This window comes from Chiloscyllium plagiosum, unplaced genomic scaffold (genome assembly GCF_037043375.1).
Source record: "Chiloscyllium plagiosum isolate Xiang-an unplaced genomic scaffold, Cpla_swu_hap1 HiC_scaffold_28, whole genome shotgun sequence".
NCBI classification, from domain to species: Eukaryota; Metazoa; Chordata; class Chondrichthyes; order Orectolobiformes; family Hemiscylliidae; genus Chiloscyllium; species Chiloscyllium plagiosum.
Genome location: NW_028270166.1, coordinates 45,690,308 through 45,710,284, shown reverse-complemented (window position 1 = coordinate 45,710,284; position 19,977 = coordinate 45,690,308).

Below are 19,977 nucleotides of genomic sequence, written 5' to 3'. Positions count from 1 at the left end.
TATTCTCTGATCAGTGTGTTGTTTCTCGATCTTCTTTCTCTGATCAGTGTGTTGATTCTCTATCTTTATTCTCTGATCAGTGTGTTGTTTCTTGATCTTGATTCTCTGATCAGTGTGTTGTTTCTCTATCTTTATTCTCTGATCAGTGTGTTGTTTCTCGATCTTTATTCTCTGATCAGTGTGTTGTTTCTCGATCTTTATTCTCTGATCAGTGTGTTGTTTCTCTATCTTTATTCTCTGATCAGTGTGTTGTTTCTCGATCTTTATTCTCTGATCAGTGTGTTGTTTCTCTATCTTTATTCTCTGATCAGTGTGTTGTTTCTCTATCTTTATTCTCTGATCAGTGTGTTGTTTCTCGATCTTTATTCTCTGATCATTGTGTTGTTTCTCTATCTTTATTCTCTGATCAGTGTGTTGTTTCTCTATCTTTCTTCTCTGATCAGTGTGTTGTTTCTCTATCTTTATTCTCTGATCAGTGTGTTGTTTCTCGATCTTTATTCTCTGATCAGTGTTTTGTTTCTCTATCTTTATTCTCTGATCAATGTGTTGTTTCTCGATCTTTATTCTCTGATCAGTGTGTTTTTTCTCTATCTTTATTCTCTGATCAGTGTGTTGTTTCTCGATCTTTATTCTCTGATCAGTGTATTGTTTCTCTATCTTTATTCTCTGATCAGTGTGTTGTTTCTCGATCTTTATTCTCTGATCAGTGTGTTGTTTCTCGATCTTTATTCTCTGATCAGTGTGTTGTTTCTCTATCTTTATTCTCTGATCAGTGTGTTGTTTCTCGATCTTTATTCTCTGATCAGTGTGTTGTTTCTCTATCTTTATTCTCTGATCAGTGTGTTGTTTCTCTATCTTTATTCTCTGATCAGTGTGTTGTTTCTCGATCTTTATTCTCTGATCAGTGTGTTATTTCTCTATCTTTATTCTCTGATCAGTGTGTTGTTTCTCTATCTTTATTCTCTGATCAGTGTGTTGTTTCTCGATCTTTATTCTCTGATCAGTGTGTTGTTTCTCTATCTTTATTCTCTGATCAGTGTGTTGTTTCTCTATCTTTATTCTCTGATCAGTGTGTTGTTTCTCGATCTTTATTCTCTGATCAGTGTGTTGTTTCTATATCTTTATTCTCTGATCAGTGTGTTGTTTCTCTATCTTTATTCTCTGATCAGTGTGTTGTTTCTTGATCTTGATTCTCTGATCAGTGTGTTGTTTCTCTATCTTTATTCTCTGATCAGTGTGTTGTTTCTCTATCTTTATTCTCTGATCAGTGTGTTATTTCTCTATCTTTATTCTCTGATCAGTGTGTTGTTTCTCTATCTTTATTCTCTGATCAGTGTGTTGTTTCTCGATCTTTATTCTCTGATCAGTGTGTTGTTTCTCGATCTTTATTCTCTGATCAGTGTGTTGTTTCTCGATCTTTATTCTCTGATCAGTGTGTTGTTTCTCGATCTTTATTCTCTGATCAGTGTGTTGTTTCTCTATCTTTATTCTCTGATCAGTGTGTTGTTTCTCTATCTTTATTCTCTGATCAGTGTGTTGTTTCTCTATCTTTATTCTCTGATCAGTGTGTTATTTCTCTATCTTTATTCTCTGATCAGTGTGTTGTTTCTCTATCTTTATTCTCTGATCAGTGTGTTGTTTCTCTATCTTTATTCTCTGATCATTGTGTTGTTTCTCGATCTTTATTCTCTGATCAGTGTGTTGTTTCTCGATCTTTATTCTCTGATCAGTGTGTTGTTTCTCGATCTTTATTCGCAGAGCAGTGTGTTGTTTCTCTATCTTTATTCTCTGATCAGTGTGTTGTTTCTCGATCTTTATTCTCTGATCAGTGTGTTGTTTCTCTATCTTTATTCTCTGATCAGTGTGTTGTTTCTCGATCTTTATTCTCTGATCAGTGGGTTGTTTCTCGATCTTTATTCGCAGAGCAGGGTGTTGTTTCTCTATCTTTATTCTCTGATCAGTGAGTTGTTTCTCGATCTTTATTCTCTGATCAGTGTGCTCTTTCTCTATCTTTATTCTCTGATCATTGTGTTGTTTCTCTATCTTTATTCTCTGATCAGTGTGTTGTTTCTCTATCTTTATTCTCTGATCAGTGTGTTATTTCTCTATCTTTATTCTCTGATCAGTGTGTTGTTTCTCTATCTTTATTCTCTGATCAGTGTGTTGTTTCTCTGTCTTTATTCTCTGATCAGTGTGTTGTTTCTCTATCTTTATTCTCTGATCAATGTGTTGTTTCTCGATCTTTATTCTCTGATCAGTGTGTTTTTTCTCTATCTTTATTCTCTGATCAGTGTGTTGTTTCTCGATCTTTATTCTCTGATCAGTGTATTGTTTCTCTATCTTTATTCTCTGATCAGTGTGTTGTTTCTCTATCTTTATTCTCTGATCAGTGTGTTGTTTCTCTATCTTTATTCTCTGATCAGTGTGTTGTTTCTCTATCTTTATTATCTGATCATTGTGTTGTTTCTCGATCTTTATTCTCTGATCAGTGTGTTGTTTCTCGATCTTTATTCTCTGATCAGTGTGTTGTTTCTCGATCTTTATTCGCAGAGCAGTGTGTTGTTTCTCTATCTTTATTCTCTGATCAGTGTGTTGTTTCTCGATCTTTATTCTCTGATCAGTGTGTTGTTTCTCTATCTTTATTCTCTGATCAGTGTGTTGTTTCTCTATCTTTATTCTCTGATCAGTGTGTTGTTTCTCGATCTTTATTCTCTGATCAGTGTGTTATTTCTCTATCTTTATTCTCTGATCAGTGTGTTGTTTCTCTATCTTTATTCTCTGATCAGTGTGTTGTTTCTCGATCTTTATTCTCTGATCAGTGTGTTGTTTCTCTATCTTTATTCTCTGATCAGTGTGTTGTTTCTCTATCTTTATTCTCTGATCAGTGTGTTGTTTCTCGATCTTTATTCTCTGATCAGTGTGTTGTTTCTATATCATTATTCTCTGATCAGTGTGTTGTTTCTCTATCTTTATTCTCTGATCAGTGTGTTGTTTCTTGATCTTGATTCTCTGATCAGTGTGTTGTTTCTCTATCTTTATTCTCTGATCAGTGTGTTGTTTCTCTATCTTTATTCTCTGATCAGTGTGTTATTTCTCTATCTTTATTCTCTGATCAGTATGTTGTTTCTCTATCTTTATTCTCTGATCAGTGTGTTGTTTCTCGATCTTTATTCTCTGATCAGTGTGTTGTTTCTGTATCTTCATTCTCTGATCAGTGTGTTGTTTCTCGATCTTTATTCTCTGATCAGTGTGTTGTTTCTCGATCTTGATTCTCTGATCAGTGTGTTGCTTCTCGATCTTTATTCGCAGAGCAGTGTGTTGTTTCTCTATCTTTATTCTCTGATCAGTGTGTTGTTTCTCGATCTTTATTCTCTGATCAGTGTGTTGTTTCTCTATCTTTATTCTCTGATCAGTGTGTTGTTTCTCTATCTTTATTCTCTGATCAGTGTGTTGTTTCTCGATCTTTATTCTCTGATCAGTGTGTTATTTCTCTATCTTTATTCTCTGATCAGTGTGTTGTTTCTCTATCTTTATTCTCTGATCAGTGTGTTGTTTCTCGATCTTTATTCTCTGATCAGTGTGTTGTTTCTCTATCTTTATTCTCTGATCAGTGTGTTGTTTCTCTATCTTTATTCTCTGATCAGTGTGTTGTTTCTCGATCTTTATTCTCTGATCAGTGTGTTGTTTCTATATCATTATTCTCTGATCAGTGTGATGTTTCTCTATCTTTATTCTCTGATCAGTGTGTTGTTTCTTGATCTTGATTCTCTGATCAGTGTGTTGTTTCTCTATCTTTATTCTCTGATCAGTGTGTTGTTTCTCTATCTTTATTCTCTGATCAGTGTGTTATTTCTCTATCTTTATTCTCTGATCAGTATGTTGTTTCTCTATCTTTATTCTCTGATCAGTGTGTTGTTTCTCGATCTTTATTCTCTGATCAGTGTGTTGTTTCTGTATCTTCATTCTCTGATCAGTGTGTTGTTTCTCGATCTTTATTCTCTGATCAGTGTGTTGTTTCTCGATCTTTATTCTCTGATCAGTGTGTTGTTTCTCCATCTTTATTCTCTGATCAGTGTGTTGTTTCTCTATCTTTATTCTCTGATCAGTGTGTTGTTTCTTGATCTTGATTCTCTGATCACTGTGTTGTTTCTCTATCTTTATTCTCTGATCAGTGTGTTGTTTCTCGATCTTTATTCTGTGATCAGTGTGTTGTTTCTCTATCTTTATTCTCTGATCAGTGTGTTGTTTCTCTATCTTTATTCTCTGATCAGTGTGTTGTTTCTCGATCTTTATTCTCTGAGCAGTGTGTTGCTTCTCGATCTTTATTCTCTGATCAGTGTGTTGTTTCTCTATCTTTATTCTCTGATCAGTGTGTTGTTTCTCGATCTTTATTCTCTGATCAGTGTGTTGTTTCTCGATCTTTATTCTCTGATCAATGTGTTGTTTCTCTATCTTTATTCTCTGATCAGTGTGTTGTTTCTCGATCTTTATTCTCTGATCAGTGTGTTGTTTCTCTATCTTTATTCTCTGATCAGTGTGTTGTTTCTCGATCTTTATTCGCAGAGCAGTGCGTTGTTTCTCTATCTTTATTCTCTGATCAGTGTGTTGTTTCTCGATCGTTATTCTCTGATCAGTGTGTTGTTTCTCTATCTTTATTCTCTGATCAGTGTGTTGTTTCTCTATCTTTATTCTCTGATCAGTGTGTTGATTCTCTATCTTTATTCTCTGATCAGTGTGTTGTTTCTCGATCTTCATTCTCTGATCAGTGTGTTGTTTCTCTATCTTTATTCTCTGATCAGTGTGTTGTTTCTCTATCTTTATTCTCTGATCAGTGTGTTGTTTCTCGATCTTTATTCTCTGAGCAGTGTGTTGCTTCTCGATCTTTATTCTCTGATCAGTGTTTTGTTTCTCTATCTTTATTCTCTGATCAGTGTGTTGTTTCTCGATCTTTATTCTCTGATCAGTGTGTTGTCTCTCGATCTTTATTCTCTGATCAATGTGTTGTTTCTCTTTCTTTCTTCTCTGATCAGTGTGTTGTTTCTCGATCTTTATTCTCTGATCAGTGTGTTGTTTCTCTATCTTTATTCTCTGATCAGTGTGTTGTTTCTCGATCTTTATTCGCAGAGCAGTGTGTTGTTTCTCTATCTTTATTCTCTGATCAGTGTGTTGTTTCTCGATCGTTATTCTCTGATCAGTGTGTTGTTTCTCTATCTTTATTCTCTGATCAGTGTGTTGTTTCTCTATCTTTATTCTCTGATCAGTGTGTTGATTCTCTATCTTTATTCTCTGATCAGTGTGTTGTTTCTCTATCTTTATTCTCTGATCAGTGTGTTGTTTCTCTATCTTTATTCTCTGATCAGTGTGTTGTTTCTCTATCTTTATTCTCTGATCAGTGTGTTGCTTCTCGAACTTTATTCTCTGAGCAGTGTGTTGCTTCTCGATCTTTATTCTCTGATCAGTGTTTTGTTTCTCGATCTTTATTCTCTGATCAGTGTGTTGTCTCTCGATCTTTATTCTCTGATCAATGTGTTGTTTCTCTATCTTTCTTCTCTGATCAGTGTGTTGTTTCTCGATCTTTATTCTCTGATCAGTGTGTTGTTTCTCTATCTTTATTCTCTGATCAGTGTGCTGTTTCTCGATCTTTATTCGCAGAGCAGTGTGTTGTTTCTCTATCTTTATTCTCTGATCAGTGTGTTGTTTCTCGATCTTTATTCTCTGATCAGTGTGTTGTTTCTCTATCTTTATTCTCTGATCAGTGTGTTGTTTGTCTATCTTTATTCTCTGATCAGTGTGTTGATTCTCTATCTTTATTCTCTGATCAGTGTGTTGTTTCTCGATCTTTATTCTGTGATCAGTGTGTTGTTTCTCTATCTTTATTCTCTGATCAGTGTGTTGTTTCTCTATCTTTATTCTCTGATCAGTGTGTTGTTTCTCGATCTTTATTCTCTGAGCAGTGTGTTGCTTCTCGATCTTTATTCTCTGATCAGTGTTTTGTTTCTCTATCTTTATTCTCTGATCAGTGTGTTGTTTCTCGATCTTCTTTCTCTGATCAGTGTGTTGATTCTCTATCTTTATTCTCTGATCAGTGTGTTGTTTCTTGATCTTGATTCTCTGATCAGTGTGTTGTTTCTCTATCTTTATTCTCTGATCAGTGTGTTGTTTCTCGATCTTTATTCTCTGATCAGTGTGTTGTTTCTCGATCTTTATTCTCTGATCAGTGTGTTGTTTCTCTATCTTTATTCTCTGATCAGTGTGTTGTTTCTCGATCTTTATTCTCTGATCAGTGTGTTGTTTCTCTATCTTTATTCTCTGATCAGTGTGTTGTTTCTCTATCTTTATTCTCTGATCAGTGTGTTGTTTCTCGATCTTTATTCTCTGATCATTGTGTTGTTTCTCTATCTTTATTCTCTGATCAGTGTGTTGTTTCTCTATCTTTCTTCTCTGATCAGTGTGTTGTTTCTCTATCTTTATTCTCTGATCAGTGTGTTGTTTCTCTATCTTTATTCTCTGATCAGTGTGTTGTTTCTCTATCTTTATTCTCTGATCAATGTGTTGTTTCTCGATCTTTATTCTCTGATCAGTGTGTTTTTTCTCTATCTTTATTCTCTGATCAGTGTGTTGTTTCTCGATCTTTATTCTCTGATCAGTGTATTGTTTCTCTATCTTTATTCTCTGATCAGTGTGTTGTTTCTCGATCTTTATTCTCTGATCAGTGTGTTGTTTCTCGATCTTTATTCGCAGAGCAGTGTGTTGTTTCTCTATCTTTATTCTCTGATCAGTGTGTTGTTTCTCGATCTTTATTCTCTGATCAGTGTGTTGTTTCTCTATCTTTATTCTCTGATCAGTGTGTTGTTTCTCTATCTTTATTCTCTGATCAGTGTGTTGTTTCTCGATCTTTATTCTCTGATCAGTGTGTTATTTCTCTATCTTTATTCTCTGATCAGTGTGTTGTTTCTCTATCTTTATTCTCTGATCAGTGTGTTGTTTCTCGATCTTTATTCTCTGATCAGTGTGTTGTTTCTCTATCTTTATTCTCTGATCAGTGTGTTGTTTCTCTATCTTGATTCTCTGATCAGTGTGTTGTTTCTCGATCTTTATTCTCTGATCAGTGTGTTGTTTCTATATCTTCATTCTCTGATCAGTGTGTTGTTTCTCTATCTTTATTCTCTGATCAGTGTGTTGTTTCTTGATCTTGATTCTCTGATCAGTGTGTTGTTTCTCTATCTTTATTCTCTGATCAGTGTGTTGTTTCTCTATCTTTATTCTCTGATCAGTGTGTTGTTTCTCTATCTTTATTCTCTGATCAGTGTGTTGTTTCTCTATCTTTATTCTCTGATCAGTGTGTTGTTTCTCGATCTTTATTCTCTGATCAGTGTGTTGTTTCTCGATCTTTATTCTCTGATCAGTGTGTTGTTTCTCGATCTTTATTCTCTGATCAGTGTGTTGTTTCTCGATCTTTATTCTCTGATCAGTGTGTTGTTTCTCTATCTTTATTCTCTGATCAGTGTGTTGTTTCTCTATCTTTATTCTCTGATCAGTGTGTTGTTTCTCTATCTTTATTCTCTGATCAGTGTGTTATTTCTCTATCTTTATTCTCTGATCAGTGTGTTGTTTCTCTATCTTTATTCTCTGATCAGTGTGTTGTTTCTCTATCTTTATTCTCTGATCATTGTGTTGTTTCTCGATCTTTATTCTCTGATCAGTGTGTTGTTTCTCGATCTTTATTCTCTGATCAGTGTGTTGTTTCTCGATCTTTATTCGCAGAGCAGTGTGTTGTTTCTCTATCTTTATTCTCTGATCAGTGTGTTGTTTCTCGATCTTTATTCTCTGATCAGTGTGTTGTTTCTCTATCTTTATTCTCTGATCAGTGTGTTGTTTCTCGATCTTTATTCTCTGATCAGTGGGTTGTTTCTCGATCTTTATTCGCAGAGCAGTGTGTTGTTTCTCTATCTTTATTCTCTGATCAGTGAGTTGTTTCTCGATCTTTATTCTCTGATCAGTGTGTTCTTTCTCTATCTTTATTCTCTGATCATTGTGTTGTTTCTCTATCTTTATTCTCTGATCAGTGTGTTGTTTCTCTATCTTTATTCTCTGATCAGTGTGTTATTTCTCTATCTTTATTCTCTGATCAGTGTGTTGTTTCTCTATCTTTATTCTCTGATCAGTGTGTTGTTTCTCTGTCTTTATTCTCTGATCAGTGTGTTGTTTCTCTATCTTTATTCTCTGATCAATGTGTTGTTTCTCGATCTTTATTCTCTGATCAGTGTGTTTTTTCTCTATCTTTATTCTCTGATCAGTGTGTTGTTTCTCGATCTTTATTCTCTGATCAGTGTATTGTTTCTCTATCTTTATTCTCTGATCAGTGTGTTGTTTCTCTATCTTTATTCTCTGATCAGTGTGTTGTTTCTCTATCTTTATTCTCTGATCAGTGTGTTGTTTCTCTATCTTTATTATCTGATCATTGTGTTGTTTCTCGATCTTTATTCTCTGATCAGTGTGTTGTTTCTCGATCTTTATTCTCTGATCAGTGTGTTGTTTCTCGATCTTTATTCGCAGAGCAGTGTGTTGTTTCTCTATCTTTATTCTCTGATCAGTGTGTTGTTTCTCGATCTTTATTCTCTGATCAGTGTGTTGTTTCTCTATCTTTATTCTCTGATCAGTGTGTTGTTTCTCTATCTTTATTCTCTGATCAGTGTGTTGTTTCTCGATCTTTATTCTCTGATCAGTGTGTTATTTCTCTATCTTTATTCTCTGATCAGTGTGTTGTTTCTCTATCTTTATTCTCTGATCAGTGTGTTGTTTCTCGATCTTTATTCTCTGATCAGTGTGTTGTTTCTCTATCTTTATTCTCTGATCAGTGTGTTGTTTCTCTATCTTTATTCTCTGATCAGTGTGTTGTTTCTCGATCTTTATTCTCTGATCAGTGTGTTGTTTCTATATCATTATTCTCTGATCAGTGTGTTGTTTCTCTATCTTTATTCTCTGATCAGTGTGTTGTTTCTTGATCTTGATTCTCTGATCAGTGTGTTGTTTCTCTATCTTTATTCTCTGATCAGTGTGTTGTTTCTCTATCTTTATTCTCTGATCAGTGTGTTATTTCTCTATCTTTATTCTCTGATCAGTATGTTGTTTCTCTATCTTTATTCTCTGATCAGTGTGTTGTTTCTCGATCTTTATTCTCTGATCAGTGTGTTGTTTCTGTATCTTCATTCTCTGATCAGTGTGTTGTTTCTCGATCTTTATTCTCTGATCAGTGTGTTGTTTCTCGATCTTTATTCTCTGATCAGTGTGTTGTTTCTCTATCTTTATTCTCTGATCAGTGTGTTGTTTCTCTATCTTTATTCTCTGATCAGTGTGTTGTTTCTCTATCTTTATTCTCTGATCAGTGTGTTATTTCTCTATCTTTATTCTCTGATCAGTGTGTTGTTTCTCTATCTTTATTCTCTGATCAGTGTGTTGTTTCTCTATCTTTATTCTCTGATCATTGTGTTGTTTCTCGATCTTTATTCTCTGATCAGTGTGTTGTTTCTCGATCTTTATTCTCTGATCAGTGTGTTGTTTCTCGATCTTTATTCGCAGAGCAGTGTGTTGTTTCTCTATCTTTATTCTCTGATCAGTGTGTTGTTTCTCGATCTTTATTCTCTGATCAGTGTGTTGTTTCTCTATCTTTATTCTCTGATCAGTGTGTTGTTTCTCGATCTTTATTCTCTGATCAGTGGGTTGTTTCTCGATCTTTATTCGCAGAGCAGTGTGTTGTTTCTCTATCTTTATTCTCTGATCAGTGAGTTGTTTCTCGATCTTTATTCTCTGATCAGTGTGTTCTTTCTCTATCTTTATTCTCTGATCATTGTGTTGTTTCTCTATCTTTATTCTCTGATCAGTGTGTTGTTTCTCTATCTTTATTCTCTGATCAGTGTGTTATTTCTCTATCTTTATTCTCTGATCAGTGTGTTGTTTCTCTATCTTTATTCTCTGATCAGTGTGTTGTTTCTCTGTCTTTATTCTCTGATCAGTGTGTTGTTTCTCTATCTTTATTCTCTGATCAGTGTGTTGTTTCTCTATCTTTATTCTCTGATCAGTGTGTTGTTTCTCGATCTTTATTCTCTGATCAGTGTATTGTTTCTATATCATTATTCTCTGATCAGTGTGTTGTTTCTCTATCTTTATTCTCTGATCAGTGTGTTGTTTCTTGATCTTGATTCTCTGATCAGTGTGTTGTTTCTCTATCTTTATTCTCTGATCAGTGTGTTGTTTCTCGATCTTTATTCTGTGATCAGTGTGTTGTTTCTCTATTTTTATTCTCTGATCAGTGTGTTGTTTCTCTATCTTTATTCTGTGATCAGTGTGTTGTTTCTCTATCTTTATTCTCTGATCAGTGTGTTGTTTCTCTATCTTCATTCTCTGATCAGTGTGTTGTTTCTCGATCTTTATTCACTGATCAGTGTGTTGTTTCTCTATCTTTATTCTCTGATCAGTGTGTTGTTTCTCTATCTTTATTCTCTGATCAGTGTGTTGTTTCTCGATCTTTATTCTCTGATCAGTGTGTTGTTTCTCTATCTTTATTCTCTGATCAGTGTGTTGTTTCTCTATCTTTATTCTCTGATCAGTGTGTTGATTCTCTATCTTTATTCTCTGATCAGTGTGTTGTTTCTCTATCTTCATTCTCTGATCAGTGTGTTGTTTCTCGATCTTTATTCTCTGATCAGTGTGTTGTTTCTCTATCTTTATTCTCTGATCAGTGTGTTGTTTCTCGATCTTTATTCTCTGATCATTGTGTTATTTCTCTATGTTTATTCTCTGATCAGTGTGTTGTTTCTCTATCTTTATTCTCTGATCAGTGTGTTGCTTCTCGATCTTTATTCTCTTATCAGTGTGTTGTTTCTCTATCTTTATTCTCTGATCAGTGTGTTGTTTCTCGATCTTTATTCTCTGATCAGTGTGTTGTTTCTCTTTCTTTATTCTCTGATCAATGTGTTGTTTCTCGATCTTTATTCTCTGATCAGTGTGTTGTTTCTCTATCTTCATTCTCTGATCAGTGTGTTGTTTCTCGATCTTTATTCTCTGATCAGTGTGTTTTTTCTCGATCTTTATTCTCTGATCAGTGTGTTGTTTCTCTATCTTTATTCTCTGATCAGTGTGTTGTTTCTCTATCTTTATTCTCTGATCAGTGTGTTGTTTCTCTATCTTTATTCTCTGATCAGTGTGTTATTTCTCTATCTTTATTCTCTGATCAGTGTGTTGTTTCTCTATCTTTATTCTCTGATCAGTGTGTTGTTTCTCGATCTTTATTCTCTGATCAGTGTGTTGTTTCTCTATCTTCATTCTCTGATCAGTGTGTTGTTTCTCGATCTTTATTCTCTGATCAGTGTGTTGTTTCTCGATCTTTATTCTCTGATCAGTGTGTTGTTTCTCTGTCTTTATTCTCTGATCAGTGTGTTGTTTCTCTATCTTTATTCTCTGATCAGTGTGTTGTTTCTCTATCTTTATTCTCTGATCAGTGTGTTATTTCTCTATCTTTATTCTCTGATCAGTGTGTTGTTTCTCTATCTTTATTCTCTGATCAGTGTGTTGTTTCTCTATCTTTATTCTCTGATCATTGTGTTGTTTCTCGATCTTTATTCTCTGATCAGTGTGTTGTTTCTCGATCTTTATTCTCTGATCAGTGTGTTGTTTCTCTATCTTTATTCTCTGATCAGTGTGTTGTTTCTCTATCTTTATTCTCTGATCAGTGTGTTGTTTCTCTATCTTTATTCTCTGATCAGTGTGTTGTTTCTCTATCTTTATTCTCTGATCAGTGTGTTATTTCTCTATCTTTATTCTCTGATCAGTGTGTTGTTTCTCAATCTTTCTTCTCTGATCAGTGTGTTGTTTCTCGATCTTTATTCTCTGATCAGTGTGTTGTTTCTCTATCTTCATTCTCTGATCAGTGTGTTGTTTCTCGATCTTTATTCTCTGATCAGTGTGTTGTTTCTCGATCTTTATTCTCTGATCAGTGTGTTATTTCTCTATGTTTATTCTCTGATCAGTGTGTTGTTTCTCTATCTTTATTCTCTGATCAGTGTGTTGCTTCTCGATCTTTATTCTCTGATCAGTGTGTTGTTTCTCTATCTTTATTCTCTGATCAGTGTGTTGTTTCTCGATCTTTATTCTCTGATCAGTGTGTTGTTTCTCTTTCTTTATTCTCTGATCAATGTGTTGTTTCTCGATCTTTATTCTCTGATCAGTGTGTTGTTTCTCTATCTTCATTCTCTGATCAGTGTGTTGTTTCTCGATCTTTATTCTCTGATCAGTGTGTTTTTTCTCGATCTTTATTCTCTGATCAGTGTGTTGTTTCTCTATCTTTATTCTCTGATCAGTGTGTTGTTTCTCTATCTTTATTCTCTGATCAGTGTGTTGTTTCTCTATCTTTATTCTCTGATCAGTGTGTTATTTCTCTATCTTTATTCTCTGATCAGTGTGTTGTTTCTCTATCTTTATTCTCTGATCAGTGTGTTGTTTCTCGATCTTTATTCTCTGATCAGTGTGTTGTTTCTCTATCTTCATTCTCTGATCAGTGTGTTGTTTCTCGATCTTTATTCTCTGATCAGTGTGTTGTTTCTCGATCTTTATTCTCTGATCAGTGTGTTGTTTCTCTGTCTTTATTCTCTGATCAGTGTGTTGTTTCTCTATCTTTATTCTCTGATCAGTGTGTTGTTTCTCTATCTTTATTCTCTGATCAGTGTGTTATTTCTCTATCTTTATTCTCTGATCAGTGTGTTGTTTCTCTATCTTTATTCTCTGATCAGTGTGTTGTTTCTCTATCTTTATTCTCTGATCATTGTGTTGTTTCTCGATCTTTATTCTCTGATCAGTGTGTTGTTTCTCGATCTTTATTCTCTGATCAGTGTGTTGTTTCTCTATCTTTATTCTCTGATCAGTGTGTTGTTTCTCTATCTTTATTCTCTGATCAGTGTGTTGTTTCTCTATCTTTATTCTCTGATCAGTGTGTTGTTTCTCTATCTTTATTCTCTGATCAGTGTGTTATTTCTCTATCTTTATTCTCTGATCAGTGTGTTGTTTCTCAATCTTTATTCTCTGATCAGTGTGTTGTTTCTCGATCTTTATTCTCTGATCAGTGTGTTGTTTCTCTATCTTCATTCTCTGATCAGTGTGTTGTTTCTCGATCTTTATTCTCTGATCAGTGTGTTGTTTCTCGATCTTTATTCTCTGATCAGTGTGTTGTTTCTCTGTCTTTATTCTCTGATCAGTGTGTTGTTTCTCTATCTTTATTCTCTGATCAGTGTGTTGTTTCTCTATCTTCATTCTCTGATCAGTGTGTTGTTTCTCGATCTTTATTCTCTGATCAGTGTGTTGTTTCTCGATCTTTATTCTCTGATCAGTGTGTTGTTTCTCTGTCTTTATTCTCTGATCAGTGTGTTGTTTCTCTATCTTTATTCTCTGATCAGTGTGTTGTTTCTCGATCTTTATTCTCTGATCAGTGTATTGTTTCTATAATATTATTCTCTGATCAGTGTGTTGTTTCTCTATCTTCATTCTCTGATCAGTGTGTTGTTTCTCGATCTTTATTCTCTGATCAGTGTGTTGTTTCTCGATCTTTATTCTCTGATCAGTGTGTTGTTTCTCTATCTTTATTCTCTGATCATTGTGTTGTTTCTCGATCTTTATTCTCTGATCAGTGTGTTGTTTCTCTATCTTTATTCTCTGATCAGTGTGTTGTTTCTCGATCTTTATTCTCTGATCAGTGTGTTGTTTCTATATCTTTATTCTCTGATCAGTGTGTTGTTTCTCCATCTTTATTCTCTGATCAGTGTGTTGTTTCTCTATCTTTATTCTCTGATCAGTGTGTTGTTTCTCCATCTTTATTCTCTGATCAGTGTGTTGTTTCTCTATCTTTATTCTCTGATCAGTGTGTTGTTTCTCTATCTTTATTCTCTGATCATTGTGTTGTTTCTCGATCTTTATTCTCTGATCAGTGTGTTGTTTCTCGATCTTTATTCGCAGAGCAGTGTGTTGTTTCTCTATCTTTATTCTCTGATCAGTGTGTTGTTTCTCCATCTTTATTCTCTGATCAGTGTGTTGTTTCTCTATCTTTATTCTCTGATCAGTGTGTTGTTTCTCTATCTTTATTCTCTGATCATTGTGTTGTTTCTCGATCTTTATTCTCTGATCAGTGTGTTGTTTCTCGATCTTTATTCGCAGAGCAGTGTGTTGTTTCTCTATCTTTATTCTCTGATCAGTGTGTTGTTTCTCGATCTTTATTCTCTGATCAGTGTGTTGTTTCTCTATCTTTATTCTCTGATCAGTGTGTTGTTTCTCTGTCTTTATTCTCTGATCAGTGTGTTGTTTCTCGATCTTTATTCTCTGATCAGTGTGTTATTTCTCTATCTTTATTCTCTGATCAGTGTGTTGTTTCTCTATCCTTATTCTCTGATCAGTGTGTTGTTTCTCGATCTTTATTCTCTGATCAGTGTGTTGTTTCTCTATCTTTATTCTCTGATCAGTGTGTTGTTTCTCTATCTTTATTCTCTGATCAGTGTGTTGTTTCTCGATCTTTATTCTCTGATCAGTGTGTTGTTTCTTGATCTTTATTCTCTGATCAGTGTGTTGTTTCTTGATCTTGATTCTCTGATCAGTGTGTTGTTTCTCTATCTTTATTCTCTGATCAGTGTGTTGTTTCTCTATCTTTATTCTCTGATCAGTGTGTTATTTCTCTATCTTTATTCTCTGATCAGTGTGTTGTTTCTCTATCTTTATTCTCTGATCAGTGTGTTGTTTCTCGATCTTTATTCTCTGATCAGTGTGTTGTTTCTGTATCTTCATTCTCTGATCAGTGTGTTGTTTCTCGATCTTTATTCTCTGATCAGTGTGTTGTTTCTCGATCTTTATTCTCTGATCAGTGTGTTGTTTCTGTATCTTCATTCTCTGATCAGTGTGTTGTTTCTCGATCTTTATTCTCTGATCAGTGTGTTGTTTCTGTATCTTCATTCTCTGATCAGTGTGTTGTTTCTCGATCTTTATTCTCTGATCAGTGTGTTGTTTCTCGATCTTTATTCTCTGATCAGTGTGTTGTTTCTCGATCTTTATTCTCTGATCAGTGTGTTGTTTCTCTATCTTTATTCTCTGATCAGTGTGTTGTTTCTCGATCTTTATTCTCTGATCAGTGTGTTGTTTCTCGATCTTTATTCTCTGATCAGTGTGTTGTTTCTCTATCTTTATTCTCTGATCAGTGTGTTGTTTCTCGATCTTTATTCTCTGATCAGTGTGTTGTTTCTCTATCTTTATTCTCTGATCAGTGTGTTGTTTCTCGATCTTTATTCTCTGATCAGTGTGTTGTTTCTCGATCTTTATTCTCTGATCAGTGTGTTGTTTCTCTATCTTTATTCTCTGATCAGTGTGTTGTTTCTCTATCTTTATTCTCTGATCAGTGTGTTGTTTCTCTATCTTTATTCTCTGATCAGTGTGTTATTTCTCTATCTTTATTCTCTGATCAGTGTGTTGTTTCTCTATCTTTATTCTCTGATCAGTGTGTTGTTTCTCTATCTTTATTCTCTGATCATTGTGTTGTTTCTCGATCTTTATTCTCTGATCAGTGTGTTGTTTCTCGATCTTTATTCTCTGATCAGTGTGTTGTTTATCGATCTTTATTCGCAGAGCAGTGTGTTGTTTCTCTATCTTTATTCTCTGATCAGTGTGTTGTTTCTCGATCTTTATTCTCTGATCAGTGTGTTGTTTCTCTATCTTTATTCTCTGATCAGTGTGTTGTTTCTCGATCTTTATTCTCTGATCAGTGAGTTGTTTCTCGATCTTTATTCTCTGATCAGTGTGTTCTTTCTCTATCTTTATTCTCTGATCATTGTGTTGTTTCTCTATCTTTATTCTCTGATCAGTGTGTTGTTTCTCTATCTTTATTCTCTGATCAGTGTGTTATTTCTCTATCTTTATTCTCTGATCAGTGTGTTGTTTCTCTATCTTTATTCTCTGATCAGTGTGTTGTTTCTCTGTCTTTATTCTCTGATCAGTGTGTTGTTTCTCTATCTTTATTCTCTGATCAGTGTGTTGTTTCTCTATCTTTATTCTCTGAACAGTGTGTTATTTCTCGATCTTTATTCTCTGATCAGTGTATTGTTTCTATATCATTATTCTCTGATCAGTGTGTTGTTTCTCTATCTTTATTCTCTGATCAGTGTGTTGTTTCTTGATCTTGATTCTCTGATCAGTGTGTTGTTTCTCTATCTTTATTCTCTGATCAGTGTGTTGTTTCTCGATCTTTATTCTGTGATCAGTGTGTTGTTTCTCTATTTTTATTCTCTGATCAGTGTGTTGTTTCTCTATCTTTATTCTGTGATCATTGTGTTGTTTCTCTATCTTTATTCTCTGATCAGTGTGTTGTTGCTCTATCTTCATTCTCTGATCAGTGTGTTGTTTCTCGATCTTTATACACTGATCAGTGTGTTGTTTCTCTATGTTTATTCTCTGATCAGTGTGTTGTTTCTCTATCTTTATTCTCTGATCAGTGTGTTGTTTCTCGATCTTTATTCTCTGATCAGTGTGTTGTTTCTCTATCTTTATTCTCTGATCAGTGTGTTGTTTCTCTATCTTTATTCTCTGATCAGTGTGTTGTTTCTCGATCTTCATTCTCTGATCAGTGTGTTGTTTCTCGATCTTTATTCTCTGCTCAGTGTGTTGTTTCTCTATCTTTATTCTCTGATCAGTGTGTTGTTTCTCGATCTTTATTCTCTGATCATTGTGTTATTTCTCTATGTTTATTCTCTGATCAGTGTGTTGTTTCTCTATCTTTATTCTCTGATCAGTGTGTTGCTTCTCGATCTTTATTCTCTGATCAGTGTGTTGTTTCTCTATCTTTATTCTCTGATCAGTGTGTTGTTTCTCGATCTTTATTCTCTGATCAGTGTGTTGTTTCTCTTTCTTTATTCTCTGATCAATGTGTTGTTTCTCGATCTTTATTCTCTGATCAGTGTGTTGTTTCTCTATCTTCATTCTCTGATCAGTGTGTTGTTTCTCGATCTTTATTCTCTGATCAGTGTGTTTTTTCTCGATCTTTATTCTCTGATCAGTGTGTTGTTTCTCTATCTTTATTCTCTGATCAGTGTGTTGTTTCTCTATCTTTATTCTCTGATCAGTGTGTTGTTTCTCTATCTTTATTCTCTGATCAGTGTGTTATTTCTCTATCTTTATTCTCTGATCAGTGTGTTGTTTCTCTCTCTTTATTCTCTGATCAGTGTGTTGTTTCTCGATCTTTATTCTCTGATCAGTGTGTTGTTTCTCTATCTTCATTCTCTGATCAGTGTGTTGTTTCTCGATCTTTATTCTCTGATCAGTGTGTTGTTTCTCGATCTTTATTCTCTGATCAGTGTGTTGTTTCTCTGTCTTTTTTCTCTGATCAGTGTGTTGTTTCTCTATCTTTATTCTCTGATCAGTGTGTTGTTTCTCTATCTTTATTCTCTGATCAGTGTGTTATTTCTCTATCTTTATTCTCTGATCAGTGTGTTGTTTCTCTATCTTTATTCTCTGATCAGTGTGTTGTTTCTCGATCTTTATTCTCTGATCATTGTGTTGTTTCTCGATCTTTATTCTCTGATCAGTGTGTTGTTTCTCGATCTTTATTCTCTGATCAGTGTGTTGTTTCTCTATCTTTATTCTCTGATCAGTGTGTTATTTCTCTATCTTTATTCTCTGATCAGTGTGTTGTTTCTCTATCTTTATTCTCTGATCAGTGTGTTGTTTGTCGATCTTTATTCTCTGATCAGTGTGTTGTTTCTCAATCTTCATTCTCTGATCAGTGTGTTGTTTCTCGATCTTTATTCTCTGATCAGTGTGTTGTTTCTCTATCTTTATTCTCTGATCAGTGTGTTGTTTCTCTATCTTTATTCTCTGATCAGTGTGTTATTTCTCTATCTTTATTCTCTGATCAGTGTGTTGTTTCTCTATCTTTATTCTCTGATCAGTGTGTTGTTTCTCTATCTTTATTCTCTGATCAGTGTGTTGTTTCTCTATCTTTATTCTCTGATCAGTGTGTTATTTCTCTATCTTTATTCTCTGATCAGTGTGTTGTTTCTCTATCTTTATTCTCTGATCAGTGTGTTGTTTGTCGATCTTTATTCTCTGATCAGTGTGTTGTTTCTCAATCTTCATTCTCTGATCAGTGTGTTGTTTCTCGATCTTTATTCTCTGATCAGTGGGTTGTTTCTCGATCTTTATTCTCTGATCAGTGTGTTGTTTCTCTGTCTTTATTCTCTGATCAGTGTGTTGTTTCTCTATCTTTATTCTCTGATCAGTGTGTTGTTTCTCTATCTTCATTCTCTGATCAGTGTGTTGTTTCTCGATCTTTATTCTCTGATCAGTGTGTTGTTTCTCGATCTTTATTCTCTGATCAGTGTGTTGTTTCTCTGTCTTTATTCTCTGATCAGTGTGTTGTTTCTCGATCTTTATTCTCTGATCAGTGTATTGTTTCTATAATATTATTCTCTGATCAGTGTGTTGTTTCTCTATCTTCATTCTCTGATCAGTGTGTTGTTTCTCGATCTTTATTCTCTGATCAGTTTGTTGTTTCTCTGTCTTTATTCTCTGATCAGTGTGTTGTTTCTCTATCTTTATTCTCTGATCAGTGTGTTGTTTCTCTATCTTTATTCTCTGATCATTGTGTTGTTTCTCGATCTTTATTCTCTGATCAGTGTGTTGTTTCTCGATCTTTATTCTCTGATCAGTGGGTTGTTTCTCGATCTTTATTCGCAGAGCAGTGTGTTGTTTCTCTATCTTTATTCTCTGATCAGTGTGTTGTTTCTCGATCTTTATTCTCTGATCAGTGTGTTGTTTCTCTGTCTTTATTCTCTGATCAGTGTGTTGTTTCTCTATCTTTATTCTCTGATCAGTGTGTTGTTTCTCTATCTTCATTCTCTGATCAGTGTGTTGTTTCTCGATCTTTATTCTCTGATCAGTGTGTTGTTTCTCGATCTTTATTCTCTGATCAGTGTGTTGTTTCTCTGTCTTTATTCTCTGATCAGTGTGTTGTTTCTCGATCTTTATTCTCTGATCAGTGTATTGTTTCTATAATATTATTCTCTGATCAGTGTGTTGTTTCTCTATCTTCATTCTCTGATCAGTGTGTTGTTTCTCGATCTTTATTCTCTGATCAGTGTGTTGTTTCTCGATCTTTATTCTCTGATCAGTGTGTTGTTTCTCTGTCTTTATTCTCTGATCAGTGTGTTGTTTCTCTATCTTTATTCTCTGATCAGTGTGTTGTTTCTCTATCTTCATTCTCTGATCAGTGTGTTGTTTCTCGATCTTTATTCTCTGATCAGTGTGTTGTTTCTCGATCTTTATTCTCTGATCAGTGTGTTGTTTCTCTGTCTTTATTCTCTGATCAGTGTGTTGTTTCTCGATCTTTATTCTCTGATCAGTGTATTGTTTCTATAATATTATTCTCTGATCAGTGTGTTGTTTCTCTATCTTCATTCTCTGATCAGTGTGTTGTTTCTCGATCTTTATTCTCTGATCAGTGTGTTGTTTCTATATCTTTAATCTCTGATCAGTGTGTTGTTTCTCCATCTTTATTCTCTGATCAGTGTGTTGTTTCTCTATCTTTATTCTCTGATCATTGTGTTGTTTCTCGATCTTTATTCTCTGATCAGTGTGTTGTTTCTCGATCTTTATTCTCTGATCAGTGGGTTGTTTCTCGATCTTTATTCGCAGAGCAGTGTGTTGTTTCTCTATCTTTATTCTCTGATCAGTGAGTTGTTTCTCGATCTTTATTCTCTGATCAGTGTGTTCTTTCTCTATCTTTATTCTCTGATCATTGTGTTGTTTCTCTATCTTTATTCTCTGATCAGTGTGTTGTTTCTCTATCTTTATTCTCTGATCAGTGTGTTATTTCTCTATCTTTATTCTCTGATCAGTGTGTTGTTTCTCGATCTTTATTCTCTGATCAGTGTGTTGTTTCTCTATCTTTATTCTCTGATC